Source organism: Desmodus rotundus, chromosome 9 (genome assembly GCF_022682495.2).
Source record: "Desmodus rotundus isolate HL8 chromosome 9, HLdesRot8A.1, whole genome shotgun sequence".
In the NCBI taxonomy this organism is placed as follows: Eukaryota; Metazoa; Chordata; class Mammalia; order Chiroptera; family Phyllostomidae; genus Desmodus; species Desmodus rotundus.
In genome coordinates, this window is record NC_071395.1 from 64,091,021 (window position 1) to 64,107,048 (window position 16,028).

General features: G+C 41.5%; 1 protein-coding gene across 3 annotated transcripts in view; it reads right to left on the reverse strand.

The window, feature by feature from the left end:
• SPECC1 (sperm antigen with calponin homology and coiled-coil domains 1) overlaps positions 1-16,028 on the reverse strand; it is a 261,258-nt gene that overhangs the window by 70,605 nt on the left and 174,625 nt on the right. The window lies entirely within an intron of this gene.

Sequence of the window (16,028 nt, forward strand, 5' to 3'; positions counted from 1 at the left end):
TTCATGGGTGTAGAGTGTCAGTTCTGCGAGGCGAAAGAGTTCTAGAGATGGTTACACAACAATGTGAGTATATTATGCTTAAAACTAGTGAACTGCACAAAAAAATGGTTAAGATGGTAAATTTTGTTATGTGTATTTTACCACAATTACATTTAAAAATTGAAATGGTACAAAGAATTTATAGCAGAGACCTTGGCTTCCAGCCAAGATGGAGGCGTAGGTAGACACACTGTGCCTCCTCCTACAACCAAAAGAAGGAGAACAATTTAAAAACAAAAAACAACCAGGACTGACAGAAAATGGAACTGTATGGAAGTCTGACAACCAAGGAGATAAACAAGAAACATTCATCCAGACTTGTAGGAGGGGCAGACACGGGCAGCCGGGAAGGAGAGGACTCACGGCAAGGCAGTGGCTGGCGGACCCAGTGAGGTAGCGGACTGTGGAACGGGGCAGGCCAGGCTGCAGCTGGCAGACCCCACAAGGTGGGCTGTCAGGCCCTGTGGCCCCACATTCGCACATAGATAAACCAGGAGGAACAGCGGGGGAGTGAAACAGACCACACAACCCAGGGCTCCAGCAAAGGGGAAATAAAGCCTCAAACCTCTGAGTGAAAACACCTGTGGGGGTTGAGGGGGCAGCTGGAGAAACTCCCAGCCTCACAGGACAGTTCCTTGGAGAGACCCACAGGGGCCTAGAACATACACAAACTTACCCACTTGGGAAGCAGCACCAGAAGGGCCCAATTTGATTGTGGGTAGCAGAGGGAGTGACTGAAAACTGGCAGAGAGTGGAGCAAGTGCCATTGCTCCCTATTGGACCCCTCCACCACATACAGCGTCACAGCACAGCGACCAGCGCTACTCCACCCTAGTGAACACCTAAGACTCCACCCCTTTATGTAGCAGGTGTGCCAAGACAAAAAAAAGTTCCAAAAGAAAGAACAGATCAAAGCTCCAAAAAAAATACAACTAAGCAACGAAGAGATAGCCAACCTATCAGATGCACAGTTCAAAACACTGGTAATCAGGAAGCTCACAGAATTGGTTGAATTTGGTCACAAATTAGATGAAAAAATGACAGCTATGCTAAGAGAAACAAAGGAAAATGTACAGGGAACCAATAGTGATGGGAAGGAAACTGGAACTCAAATCAACGGTGTGGACCAGAAGGAAGAAAGAAACATCCAACCAGAAAAGAATGAAGGAACAAGAATTCAAAAATGAGGAAAGGCTTAGGAACCTCCAGGACATCTTGAAACATTCCAACATCTGAATTATAGGGGGAGAAGAGGAAGAGCAAAAAATTGAAAACTTATTTGAACAAATAATGAAGGAGAACTTCCCTAATCTGGCAAAGGAAATAGACTTCCAGGAAGTCTGGGAAGCTCAGAGAGTCCCAAAGAGGCTGGAGCCAAGGAGGAACACACCAAGGCACATCATCATTACATTAGCCAAGATTAAAGAGAAGGAGAGAATCTTAGAAGCAGCAAGGGATAAGGACACAGTTACCTACAAAGGAGTTCCCAGAAGACTGTCAGCTGATTTCTCAAAAGAGACCTTACAGGCAACAAGGGGCTGGCAAGAAGTATTCCAAGTCATGAAAGGCAAGGACCTACATCCAAGATTACTGTATCCAGCAAAGCTTTCATTTAGAATGGAAGGTCAGATAAGTGCTTCCCAGATAAGGTCAAGTTGAAGGAGTTCATCATCACCAAGCCCTTATTATATGAAATGTTAAAGGGATTTATTTAAGAAAAAGAAGATAAAAAATGTAAACAGTAAAAGTGACAGCAAACTCAGTTATTAACAACCATACCTGAAACAAAAACAAAAGCAAACTAAGCAAACAACTAGAACAGGAACAGAACCACAGAAATGGAGATCACAAGGAGGGTTATCAACAGGGGAGTGGGAGGGGGAGAGAGGGGGGAAAGATACAGAGAATAAGTAGCATAAATGGTAGGTAGAAGATAGACAGGGGGAGGGTAAGAATAGTGTAGGAAATGTAGAAGCCAAAGAAGTTATAAATATGACCCATGGACATGAAGTATAGGGGGGGAATGTGGGAGGGAGGGGGTGTGCAGGATGGAGTGGAGTGAAGTGGGGGAAATGGGACAACTGTAATAGCATAATCAATAAATATATTTTAAAAAATTATAGCAGAAATGAAACATTTTAATGGATGTTAGATTACCATATTTTTTGGACTATAAGACGCACCTTCCCCCCAAATCTGGGAGGAAAGGGGGGTGCATCTTATAGTCTGAATGTAGCCTACATTTACATTGGTGAAATATTATGCTATTTATGTTATTAAATATTTAACACATATTTTGCTTCAAAATTTTCCCCTTATTTTCCTCCTTTAAAACTTAGGTGTGTCTTATGGTCTGAAAAATATGGTAAGTTAAGGAAATGTCTCAGAAAACAAAACTGCAAAGAGATGGGAAAAAGTTCAAAAAGATATAATTAGGGGACTAGGCTAGGAGGAGTACCAGAGAAAGAAAACAGAGGAGCAAACATTACCAAAGAAATGATTTAAGAAAATTACATCATGAAGAGGCGCAGCGGGCGCCCAGCAAGGCACGCCACCCTGAAATTTGAGAACGTTGCAACCAGCGGCTCTGATGAGCTTCTGCAGATGAAAAACATGACATAACTATTTTGTTCTCCATGCAACACTGGAAACTACGAGGCAACGAGGCAATGCCTACTACAAAATTTGAAAGGAAAATACTTCATGACCTAAAATTTTTATCCAACGAATACATCAAGTGTCAGAGTAAAATAAAGTTGCAAAGTAAAAAGTTTTACCTTCCACGAGCCCTTTCTCAGGAACATACTGAAAGAACCAAAACAAGAATGGAAAGAAAAGGATAGGACCTGGGACACAGAGGATCAAAGAGAAGCAAAGATGTAACAGTAAAGGGATAGCCTGGGCCGACAGCTGAGCACTAGCACACAGTGCGAGGCTGGTGAAAACCCTGACACCTATGGTGGATGGAGATGTTTCATAAGGGTTTGGGACTGAATTAGTGACACGTGCCTAGCATGTACCAAAACTCCAGGCTCCCAGAAGGAAAGCAAGTGTTCAGCATAAACCACTGTATTTGTACCACCTATTAAAGCACCGTGGGTCCCTGCCAGTGTGGCTCAGTTGGTTGGGCATCATCCTGCAAACCAAAAGGTTGCTAGTTCCATTCCTGATCAGGGCACATGGCTGGGTTGCAGGTTTGATACCCAGTCAGGGTGTGTATAAGAGGCAACAGAATGATGTTTCTCCCTCACATCAATGTTTCTCTCTGTCTTCCTCCCTCTCCTCCCCTATCTCTAATATAAAATTTAAGAAAAGGTAGAGTAAGCTTCTCTTATCAATTCTGGGAATGGTGGGAACCCTCCTGAAATCCAAGTTAGCAGATGCTAGTCAAGAATCAACTCTGAAAACAGCCTTTGTGTAGGCCCTCAAGGGCCTGTCATGTCCACTCTTTTCTGCACAGTGGCCAACACATGGCTGGGAACAGCATGGGCGCTCTGTATTCCAGAATCATCTTCCGCTTGCATCTAGTTCCCAGACTACCGGGGAGGGGCTGTTGGGGCGAGCTCAGGCTGGGTGCCGGCCCTTGGACACAGTAGGAGCGATAGGGACTGTCCCACTGCTTCCTGGTCAGCCACATACAGTACATGAAGGGGGACAGGTCTCACCCCATCTGCTGTGTAAACAAGCTGACGGGTATTTGCACATGCTTTAATTTGGTATTTTTGTTAAAAAATAATTTTTTCTACTCAGTTTCATTTTTTTTATTAATTTTTAAAAATTGTTCAAGTATAGTTGTCTCCATTTTCCTCCCACCACTACCCCCATCTCACTCATTCCCACCTTCCATCCTCGATCCTAGCCCCTTTTGGTGTAATCCATGTGTCCTTTACACATGTTTCTGAAAACCCTTCCTCTTTTCCCCTCCTTATCCCTTCCCACCTCCCTTCTGGTTACTGTCAGTTTGTTCTTAATTTCACTGTCTCCGGTTATATTTTGCTTGCTTGTTTGTTTTGTTGATTAGGTTGTACTTACAGGTGAGATCATATGGTATTTGTCTCTTACCACCTGGCTTATTTCACTTAGCACAATGCTCTTCAGATCCATCCATGCTGTCACAAAGGGTAGGAGTTCCTTCTTTCTGCTGCGTAGTATTCCATCTGTAAATGTACCCCAGTTTTTGATCCATTCATTTACTGATGGGCACTTAGGTTGCTTCCAGCACTTGACTATTGTAAATTGCGCTGCTATGAACATTGGGGTGCATAGGTTCTTTTGGATTGGTGTTTCAGGGCTCTTAGGGTATAATCCCAGCAGTGGAATTGCTGGGTCAAAAGGCAGTTCCATTTTTAGTTTTCTGAGGAAATTCCATACTGTTTTCCACAGTGGCCTCACCAGTCTGCATTCCCACCAACAATGTACTAGGGTTCCCTTTTCTCCGCATCCTCTCCAACATTTGTTTGTTGATTTGTTTATGTTGGCCACTCTGACTGGTGTGAGATGGTGCCTCATTGTGGTTTTAATTTGCATCTCTCTGATGGCTAGTGATGCTGAGCATCTTTTCATGTGTCTGTGGGCCCTCTGTATGTCCTCCTTGGAGAAATGTCTGTTCAAGTCCTTCACCCATTTTTTAATTGGGTTGTTTGTCTTCTTGGAGTGGAGTTGTGTGAGTTCTTTATATATTTTGGAGATCAAACACTTGTCTGAGGTATCATTGGCAAATATGTTTTTCCATACGGTTGTTCCTCTTTTCATTTTAATGCTGTGTTCTTTAGCTGTGCAGAAGCTTTCTATTTTGATGAGATCCAATCTGTTTATTCTTTCCATTATGTCTCTTGCCCTAGGGGACATACTGGTGAAAAAATTGCTGTGTGGAATGTCTGAGATTTTCCCACCTATGTTCTCCTCTAGGATTTTTATTGTGTCATGACGTATACTTAAGTTTTTTATCCACCTTGAGTTTATTTTTGTGTATGGTATAAGTTGGTGATTGAGTTTCATTTTTTTGCATGTAGCTCTCCAGCTCTCCCAATACCATTTGTAGAAGAGGCTATTTTTATTCCATTTTATGCGTCTGCCCCCTCTGTCGAATATTAGTTGACCATAAAGACTTGGTTCTATTTCTGGGCTCTCTATTCTGGTCCATTGGTCTATGTGTCTGTTCTTATGCCAGTACCAGGCTGTTTTGATTATAGTGGCCTTGTAACACAGTTTGCTATCAGGCACTGTGATCCCTCCTACTTTGTTCTTCTTTCTCAAAATTGCTGTGGCTATTTGGGGTCATTTGTGGTTCCATATTACTCATAGTTTCATATATACACATAAAACTGAGACTGGGAAAGGGAGCAGCTAAGCATGCTGGTTCAGGAGACAGAGCCAGATGGAAGTATGGGTTGCAAGAGTGGACTGCATGTCTACCACAATGTGGGAAATAAAACTTTTCCTCCTTGCTTTCCAAATAAACTCTACTTGTCTTAGAATATAAGACAATAGCTGGTGCCATTTAAATTTTCTGCACAAATCATTGTATGGTGGACCAAAAAGTTTTTTTTTTCCCCTTATATGGCTCTAGTAGTGCTTAGTTGTCTTTAACTTCATTGGAAACAATTTTGTTAGATTGTATTGTGGCAGCTGTCACATCAGCATGCTTTTAAAGAAAAACTTATCAAAACTGTTAAATTTTTATGTAAAACCAAAATGAGCCGTTTAAATATTGAAGATGGAAGAAAATATGCAACATTTTCTGCATATTATGATTTATTATTTCAAGAAAGGTAAAAATGCAACTGAAATGCAAAAAAAGATTTGTGCCGTGTATGGAGAAGGCACTGTGGCTGATCAAATGTGTCAAAAGTGGTTTGCAAAGTTTTGTGCTGGAGATTTTACACTGGACGATGCTCCATAGTCAGGCAGACCAGTTGAAGTTAATAGCTATCAAATCGAGACATTAATGGAGAACAATCAATGTAATACCATGTGGGAGCTAACCAATATACTCAAAACATTGAAATCAATAGTTATTGGTAAAAATGAAAAATGTGTCTCTTATTTTACAGAAAAAACCTAAATGGACTCTTTGGCCAACCCAACAGCTACAGGAACAGAGACATTGGGTGGAAAGGGGCCTCACCAGAGTAGAGGTCAATACTGATATTCATTTGCTATTGAGATGTATTTATAATGAGGTCAGGGAAAGAACCACTTTGAATTGTGCATGTAGCCCTCAATAGACTCCCTCGAAGGAAGGAAGGAAGGGAGGGAGGGAGGGAGGGAGGGAGGGAGGGAGGGAGGAAGGGAAAAGAAAAAACAAGTAAAGTCTCAAATGGCCCCATGCACACAGGCTGCCTGCTATTGGACAAGCCTGTGCTACTGCTTGTCTGTGGGAATTCAGAGACATAAAAACAGAACTTGGCAGCGCCATGGGTGTTCTTTCCAGATGCAAAATAAGATTTGTTTTGGACAATACAAAGACTGCTTATTTCCTCTAACAGAGAAGAATATGTAGCTTCTAGCTAACTGGTTTAAAACAGGTTCAAAGATATCTTATTTGTGCCTTTGTGATAGCACAGCTATCCCCTGCCAGCTGAATTCTGGCAAATTCAGAAACTGAGCAGATGCAGATAAATTTTCAAGTACAAATCTCTTGCTCTGTGAACATCTGTTTCTTGCTATCTGAGATGCAAGGACCAAAGGTCGTTTTAATAACAGGAGATAATTTTGGGTGCATTTTTATCTAAGGGAGGGGGTAGCCAACTTCTTCTGTGAAGGGCCACGTAGAAAATAATTTTGGTTTCCTAGCTCATATTTTTTACACAACCCTGTAGTTGCAGTATAAAAGCAGCTACAGGCAATAAGTAAATGATTGGGTATGACTGTGTTATAATAAAACTTGATAAAAAGGTGTGGCATTGACTGATCTGAGTTGAGACTTAAATCCAGGGTAACAGGATCAGACCTGCATTATTGCTATTGCAAAAGGCAAAGGCTTTGATGCCATACAATGTTTGCTTTTACTGTTTTTAAAAAATAAGCTGTGGTCAGGCCAAAATGAAAAATTCTGAGTTATACTATGTGTAATTCAGGGTAAGGACATTTTAGGTATACTACTAAAAAAAGATGCCACTTTTCCTGAAAAAAATTGTATCAGTCTTGTATGTTTATATTTTAATTTAAAAGATGTGGTTAAAAATATTGACTTAATTGTCACATGGCTCTGAGGTGGCCCCAGAGAGGTGTAAATGGGGCCTGACTCCCAGGCTCCCAAGCCCCTTCTTTATACTGTAACTCCGTATGTGCTCTGTTCTTCCACTTTAAAATTTTTCTCAGAAAGGATCTGGTTTAATTATTGATTGCAATATACTTTTATGGCTTTTTCCCTCAGACTTTTGCCCCCAAATTACAGATCATAATATAACATTTGATAATATTAACAAAGAATATATGTGGATTCTGAATCATAATAAGGTGAATACCTGTGAATCCCACCTACCAAATAAAAACTAGCATAGTATACCTTGCATCACTTTGACTTTGTCAGACTTCAATCCTTTTCTTTATACAAAGCGACAGCAGTTTCCACCTCCTCTATGCTCTAACTGCCTTTTAAAAAAATAACAGGTTTACTGAGATACATTTCACTTATCATAAAGTTCACCCTTCTAAAATAAACTTTTAGCACATTCACAAGGTTATGCAGCCAACACTAATTCCAGAACATTTTTATTACCCCAGATGAAAGCCTGGAGCCCGTCATTCACTAGCCTCCCTCCCTCAGCCCCTGCCAGCCACTAATCTACTTTCTGACTCTACTACCTTGTCTACGCTGGGCATTTTATGTAAAGGGAATCATATAATAGGAGGCCTTTTCCATCTGGCTTCCTTCCTTTAAAAAGATGCAATTAAAATTTTTTTCCATTAAAAATTTACATATTCATTGTAGAAAATGAAAAATACACAAGAAAGCGTGAATAAAATTTAAGTACTTATTCAGTGATAACCACTGTTAATGTTGGTATAACATTTATATAAATTATTTAACAGAATTAGAATCACTATACAGATTGTTTCAGAATCTGTTGACTTAAACATAGTGGACACACTTTTTTCTAGTTCCTTTAAGTATATTTGTACAAAACAAGATTTTTAAGCTCGATTCTCCTACTGTTAGAAATTTGCATCATTTCCAGTTCTTTAAAAATAATTTTTAGTAAACAAAACTATAATAAACTTGCTCAAAATTGTATCTTCATAGGCATTCGTGATTACTTTCCTGAAACACAATTTCTGTGTTGAAGGGCACACTCATTTTTGAGATTCCTGACACATATTTCCCCCGCAAAAGGCTGTATTCATGCACAGTCCCACCAACCATGGAGTAGAAATCTCATTTTGACCATTTCATCATTTAAAAAAAATCTTCCCGAAGTGGATCTCATATTTTCATTTGTATTTCTTTGATTACAAGTGAGATTGAACAATGTTAATGCTTAATTTAGAAAACAACTTTAATATATTTCGCTATTTATAATTACCTATCATGCCTTTTGGAGATTAAAAGAACATTTCCATTAACATGGAATTCATGACAATATACTCAAGGATCTACACCCATAGATGGCCGTGCTGCTGCTAAGACCTTCAAAACTATGGAAGGCAGGACCATCACTTTGCGTCCCCTGGAGACCAGTGCGGGGTGCAATGATGCGCAGCTGGGGAGGGGTATGTGACTCAGGGCTGGTCACTCTCTGGCTGGGAACCCAGGAGCCCAGAGTCCTATACTCACTTGAAATAGGCCCACGCTCCAAATGTTCAACTCCTTAGTCTTGTCCCAACACACTCTGTACATTGCCCACCAATGTCCCCAGTCACATAGGCCTGCATCCCGTCCCTCCAGCACATCAAGCACCTTTGTGTCCCAACCCCTTGGACTGTTCCCTCTGCCTGGCAGTCCTTCTATCCCATCTCCACAGGGCTGTCTCTGCCTGTCCTTCTGGCCCACGTGAACGCCGCGCCTTCTCAGACAGGCCTTTCTCATCTGGAGGTCCCCCACGTTCTGCTGCACAGTCTGCTTAATTCCCTGCACAGCAAGTGGGCCTGTTCCCCTGTCCTACTCTTTTATTTGTTGTCTGTTCCGTGACCCTTGACCCACCCTCTTTCAGGAGGTCTAGACCGGGTTGTGGAGCACAATATCCAGCAGCTGCTCAGTGTATGTTTGTTAAGTGTATGTATGGATGCATGAATAAAACTAGTTTGGTGACTATACCCCAACCTTGAACTAAAACTAGTTTGGTCATTCCATGATTAACCCACCTAACTGAGAGTCTCAGGACAGGGTTGGAAATGCCCTGCATCAGAATGGCTGGGAGTCCCACCGCTGGCCGCAGCCAGGCACAGCCCCGCTCCTGAGCAGCAGTGGTGCCCAATCCCAGCACCTCTGTCTCTGCAGCCTCACCAGGGTCGGTCCTGCTTGGGCTCTGCCTCTCACTTCCTCTGGCCTCAGGGCTTGGGAGAGAAAATGATGAAGTCCTCAAATTTTGATTCAGCCTTGGTTAAAATTAAGAGATAAAATATGAATCACAATGTTATGTGATAGGATGATTTGGGAAGAGAGCTGTTGAAAATTAAATTTTCTTACTAAATGATCTTTACTGAATTACTTTACTTAAATAATCTTACTAAGGGAAAGATAAAGAAGAGATAGTTAGAGGATATTTATATACCAGTGACTACAGAAACTCTGTGAAGAAAAACACTAGTCAGGAAGACAAAGGTCTTACATGAGTTTAAACCATGGAGCTTCTATTACACATCATAAAGCACAGTTCCTCTGTTTAAAAGTTTCCTCAGAAGGAGCAAGGAGCTCCTTGGACTCTTCAACTATTACCACGGTTTTTTGATTTAATCTTTCAGGAATGAAGCCTTTAACTATGAAGCATACTATGGCAACATAGCTTGTAAAACAGGTTTGTTAGAAGAAATAGATTTTATTTACTAACCTACAGAATATGTTATAAGAAAATCCATGTGCACTTAAGTGGTAAATAAACTCAAGAGACTTGAGGTAAATCACCCGGGCACACGGTCCATATGCGCATGTGTGTGGCGTAGGGCTTCACTGTCTATCACAGAGCTTCAGCATTGCTGGGTTAGCCTTGCAGGATGTGTGAGGTAACCAGGGCCTCTCACACAGTAGGCACCCTTATCTGTGGTTTGCTTGTCATGGTTTCAGTTGCCCATGGTCAACCACAGCTGAAAATATTAAATGGACAAAGTTCCAGATATAGACAATTCACAAATTTTAAATTGCATGCCACTCTGAGCAGCAGGGTAAAATCTTGTGCCACCCTACTCCATTCCACAGGGTTGGACGTGAACCATCTCTTTGTCCAGAGCATCCACATCGAATAAACAAATGGTCATTAGTCATTAAGTAGCTACCTGGGTTATGAGATGACTGTTGCAGTATTGTAGCGCCTATGTTCAGTCACCCTTATTTTACTTAATAATGGGACCAAGGACCAAAGAGAAGCCACAAAGTGCTTTCTTTAGGTGAAAAGGTCAAAATTCTCAACTTAATAAGGCATTTTTTCCATCTCACATCACAAGAAACATGACCTAAATGAAAGAACAGGTAAAAGCACCAGAAAAAGGACTAAACAAAATGGAGATAAGCAATCTATCAGATGCAGAGTTCAAAACACTGGTTTTATAAGGGTGCTCAAGGAACTTAGCGAGGATCTCAGCAGCATAAAAAAGATCCAGTCAGAAATGAAGAATATACTAATTGAAATAAAGAACAATTTACAGGGAAGTAACAGTAGAGTGGATGAAGCTGAGAATCAAAATGGTTTGGAACATAAAGAAGCAAAAAACAACCAATTAGAACAACAAGACTTTTTCTTCTTGTTCCAAAAAAAAAAGAGGATAGCATAAGCAGCCTCTCAGACAATGTCAAGCGTTCCAACATTTACATCATAGGGGTGCCAGAAGGAGAAGAGAAAAAGCAGAAAATTGGAAATCTATTTGAAGAAATAATGAAAAAAAATTCTCTGATTTGGTGATGAAAATAGACATACAAGTCCAGGAAGTACAGAGAATCCCAAACAAATTGGACCCAAGAGGACCACAACAAGACAGACACATCATAATTAAAATACCAAAGGTTAAAGATAAACAGAGAATCTTAAAAGTAGCAAGAGAGAAGCAGATAGCTACCTACAGGGGAATTCCCATAAGACTGTCAGCTGATTTCCAAGAGAAACTGCAGGCTAGAAGGCATTGACAAGACATACTCAAAGTCATGAAAAGTGGGGACCTATAGCCGAGACTGCTCTAACCAGCTAAGATATCATTTAGAATTGAGGGCAGATAAAGAGCTTCCCAGAGCAGAAAAAACTAAAGGAGTTCATCATCAGCAAACCACTATTACATGAAATATTAAAAGGACTTATTTAAGAAAAAGAAGATCAAAACTATGAACAATAAAATGACAATAAATACTTACCTACCAACAATTGAATCTAAAAAACAAACTAAGCAAACAAGAAGAACAGAGACAGAATCATGGATTCAGAGGCATTTTGATGGTTGCCAGATGGGAGGGGGGTTGGGGAGAATGGGTGAAGAGGTGAGAGAATTAAGAATTACAAATAGGTAGTTGCAGAATAGCCATGGGGATGTAAAGTACAGTATACAAAATGGAGTGGCCAAAGAACTTATGCCCATGACCCATGGACATGAACAATGGTGTGGGGATTGCCTGAGGGAGTGGGGGGTGCTGGGTGGAGGGGGGCAAAGGGGTAAAAATTGGGGCAACTGTAATAGCATAATCAATAAAATATAATTTAAAAAAACTATGTTTCCCATAAGAGTCACCTTGGTTATCCTTTTATATATTTCTTTCTTTCTGCTATAAAACTGCTCTGACATTCTAATTTTTAACACTTGAAATCTGAGGCCTTTAAAACTTTAAAATACAGTCTATTAAAACTTGCTAAAAGTTACAGATTCTAGTTTTATGAAGGTAGGCGAGATGTACATAATCCCTACCTATGCCCTCAACCAAATAACTCACCAGTGTGGCCACGTGTTCCAGGGAGGGCAGCCAAGCAAGGTGCCACTGTGAGGTCCAGGGTGGCAGTATCTAGCCATGCTCCCTGAGGAACTTTGCAGAGATTTATACCAAATTCCACCCCTTTGTCAGAGTGTGTTACAGGCCACCAGGACAGGAGAGAAATGACAAGGACCTGCAGCACCACACTAGTCACTGTCAGCTTCGCAACCGCAAAGTGCCCCCTCCCCCCATGACCTTTCCTGGGTGTCGGTAGGGCCTCAGCACTAATGGTTTAGTGCTAGAAAGTCACGGTCTGCTATCAGCCAGGGACCCCTCTCAACTCCTTCTGACATGCTCCCTCCGACTTCACACCCAACAATAGTGCACTGAGCCCTCCTTTGCATCAGAGAGAACGCTCAGCTTTTACATGGTTCATGAATCAGGTCTGCCTGGTATTCTCCCTTCTGCCATATGGAGGAAGGAGATTACATAAGGGCAAGGGCTGCTTGGGGTCTCTCAGAATTCTGCCTAGCACAGCTACCGCCCCGGCCTTCTGCCCCTACAAAAACCCTCACTCTCTTTACACTAGAGATGGACATTTTTCTGTCCTCACCTCAGATGGGAACTAAAAGCAGATAATACAGGGAGATGTAGGGGCTCTATGGGTGAAGTCTACCCCTGGTTTGAGACAGAGCTAACACGTACCCTTGACTGCTGTGGCTCAGTGGTTGGGTGTCACCCTGTAAACCAAAAGGTTGACCGTTTGATTCTGGGTCATAGCACATGCCTGTGTTGTGGGCCAGGTCCCCAGATGGTTTTTTCCCTCTTGTTCTCCCTCCCCCCCCACCCCTGCTTTCTAAAAGTGAATAAAAATTTATTTTTTAAAAAGAGATAGAGGTAACAGGCATAACAAGCACAAAGCCCAGGACCGAGAGCAATTTGCAGGGACTTCCTGGAAATCTGGCTTTTTCCAAAAAGATTCAAGGAAATCTGAGCTGAGCAGAATGTCGGGAAGGATCTCCCCTCTGAGGAGTACCACGTCCATGCAGTATGGACCTCGTGCCCTAGCGAGTGCATGCCTGTGGCCTTTCACTCCATCTCAGTCCTGGGACGACCTCAACATGCCACAAAGCTGCATCCAGGCCCAGTATGGGGGTCTGGCCTGCTAGTCTCAGTTTTCAGTGCTGCTAAATTGGACAGGCCACCTTGTGTTTGTAAAATTCCAACTGATATTATCACTAAAGTGATGACCTCCTCCTTCTGACCTTCCTGGCCTAGTACCTGGTGTAAGACAAACTTAATGAGGACACAAAGTCCTCACCTCCTTCAGTGAGGAAGCCATCAATCAATGTCCCCTCTCTACCTTTGTGTTAGAACACCGTGTGCACACCAAACACACCAATCCTCCTCCCTGCTTTACTTTTCTCCATAGCATTTATTACCACCTCCTCATACAGTGACTACTCCACTTTTATATTGTGATTAACCAACTATCCCCGTGAGTGCAGAGGTTTTTGCCTGTTTTCATTTCATTCACCGCCAACTTCCCAGCACCTGAACTATTTATTACCTGGCACTGAACAGGCCCCTCAGTAAAAATTCATCCAGTTAACAGATGAAGAGTTTTGACATGATCTATCATGCTATTCACAGGTAGGATAAAAAGAAAGTTATTTTAAAAAGAAATGTGCATGGCTACTGGTTTTCAAAAAGGCTGTGAACTATCTGAGTTTTCTACAATTTATTTTTGGCTTCCTGAGTCTAAGAGAACAAGATTTAGAAGGCTTATGAAGCTTCTTAGGTGAACAGGTCTAAACAGAGGATATTTAATGAAGAATAAATAAATCAGATACATAAGAACTTTACTTATCTCTAAATTTACAGAGATTTAACAATGAATGAAAAATACTCCAGGCAAATGTGTTTTGGGTTTCATCAAATATAAAATGTTTTGAAAACCCATTTAAGATGTTCACAAAACAAAACAAAAACACCACAGCAGCTGGAAATACTATTTTTGCTGTTAGACTATAAATGTCCTCCTTAGCCCTGGCTGGTATGGCTCAGTGGATTGAGCGCCAGCCCACAAACCAAAGGGTGGCTGGTTTGATTCCCAGGCAGGGCACACACCTGGAGTTGCGGGCCAGGACCCCAGCAGGGGGCGTGCAAGAGGCAACCAATCTTTGTATCTCTCGTACATTGAGGTGTCTCATCCTCTCTTTCCCCTCCCTTCACCTCTCTCTAAAAATAAATAAATAAAATCTTAAAAAAGAAAAGAAATATCCTCCTTAGAATAGGCTAAAGCGGAGAGTGGATGGAGGAGCTAAAAGAAAAAAAAATGGGTCAGAAGCAGGTTTATCCTCTGAGAGCCTCCATTATTGATCATTAACATGACTAATTTTTTTTCTTTTTCCTTTTTATCAGAAAATGAAGAGAAGATAATGTAAAAGGTACAGATACAAGGCTTTTTTACTCTTGGGTACAGTCTGATTTTAAGACACTTTGCTGCTGCTGATACAAGGAGACTCCCTGCCCTGCTGCTTTTTAACCCTCTGAGCTCGGTCTTAGCCAAGGACTGTTCTCATGCCTGTTTCTTTCTCACTCTCCGTCTAAAGTCTTGAGGCTGGGAAAGGAGCGTTGCGGTGCCAGCATCTTCAGAATTTTTAACAAAATGGGGCATGGGAAAGCTGGAACTGAGTAAGTAGAAGGGTGTGCGTTGGAGTTGGCAATTTTAAAGGGGGTGTCTAGCCCTGACCAGTGTGGCTCAGTTGATTAGGTGTTGTCCCGTGAATTGAAGGGTCACTGGTTCGGTCCCCAGTCAGGGCACAAGCCTGGGTTTCAGGTTTGGTCCCAGGTTGGGGCATGTACAAGAGGCAAGAGATCTATGTTTCTCTGTCACATGATGTTTCTCTCCCTTTGCCCCTCCCCTTACCTGCTGTCCATGAATCAATCAATCAATCTTTAAATGAAAAAATAAAGAGGGTGTCTATTCAATTGGAAAAGTAAAACAATCAACTTCTAGAAGAAAACACAGAAAAATATTTTCATGACCTTGGAATAGACAAAAATTTCTTAAACAGGATACAAAAAGCACTAACCATTAGAAAAAAGACTGATAAATTAGACTTAACTAAAATGAAGAACTTTGGTCAACAAAAATTCAAAACATCCTGAGAGGAGATATTTGCAATTATACATCTATTTGACAAACGACCAGTATCCAGGATATATGAAGGACTCTTGAAAGCAGTAAGGACAACCTGATTTTAAAAATGGGTAAAAGACCTGAGCAGGAACATCCAAAGGAACCTACCCAACTGTCCAATTAACCTGTGAAGAGGTGCTCAACCTCATTAGCCAGCAGAGAAATGCAAATCACAGGCACAGTGAGATACCACTACACACTCAACCAATGACCATGAATAACAAGACTGACATCACCAAGTACAGGTAAGAATGTAAAAACAGATCTCTCACACACTGCTGCTGGGAGGAAACTTGTAGAACTGCTTCAGAAATCTGTTTGGCACTATCTAATGTATGTTCTTGATTGCATGCCTACCCCGTGGCCCAGAAATTCCATCAGTTACTGATCCAGAGGAATGAGTGTGTACGTGTTCCAAAGGACATGTGCACAAACATACTAGCACTATTTAAAAGAGCCCCAGACTGGAAATAACCCATCTGGCCATCAATAACAGAATGGATAAATAAATAATGGTACGATCATGTAATAGGTTACTCAATGGTGAAGAAAATAAACTATGGCTATTTGCAACACAGATGGGTAAACCTATAGGTTTATATGGCTAAATCTACAGCTATAGGCAACGAGCTACATGGATAATCTTAATACTATGTGACGAGCCGGGTGCAAACATTACAGATTTTTACAGAAAACCATGAGGGAAAGCATCGAGGGGACGGCTGTCATTGGGCG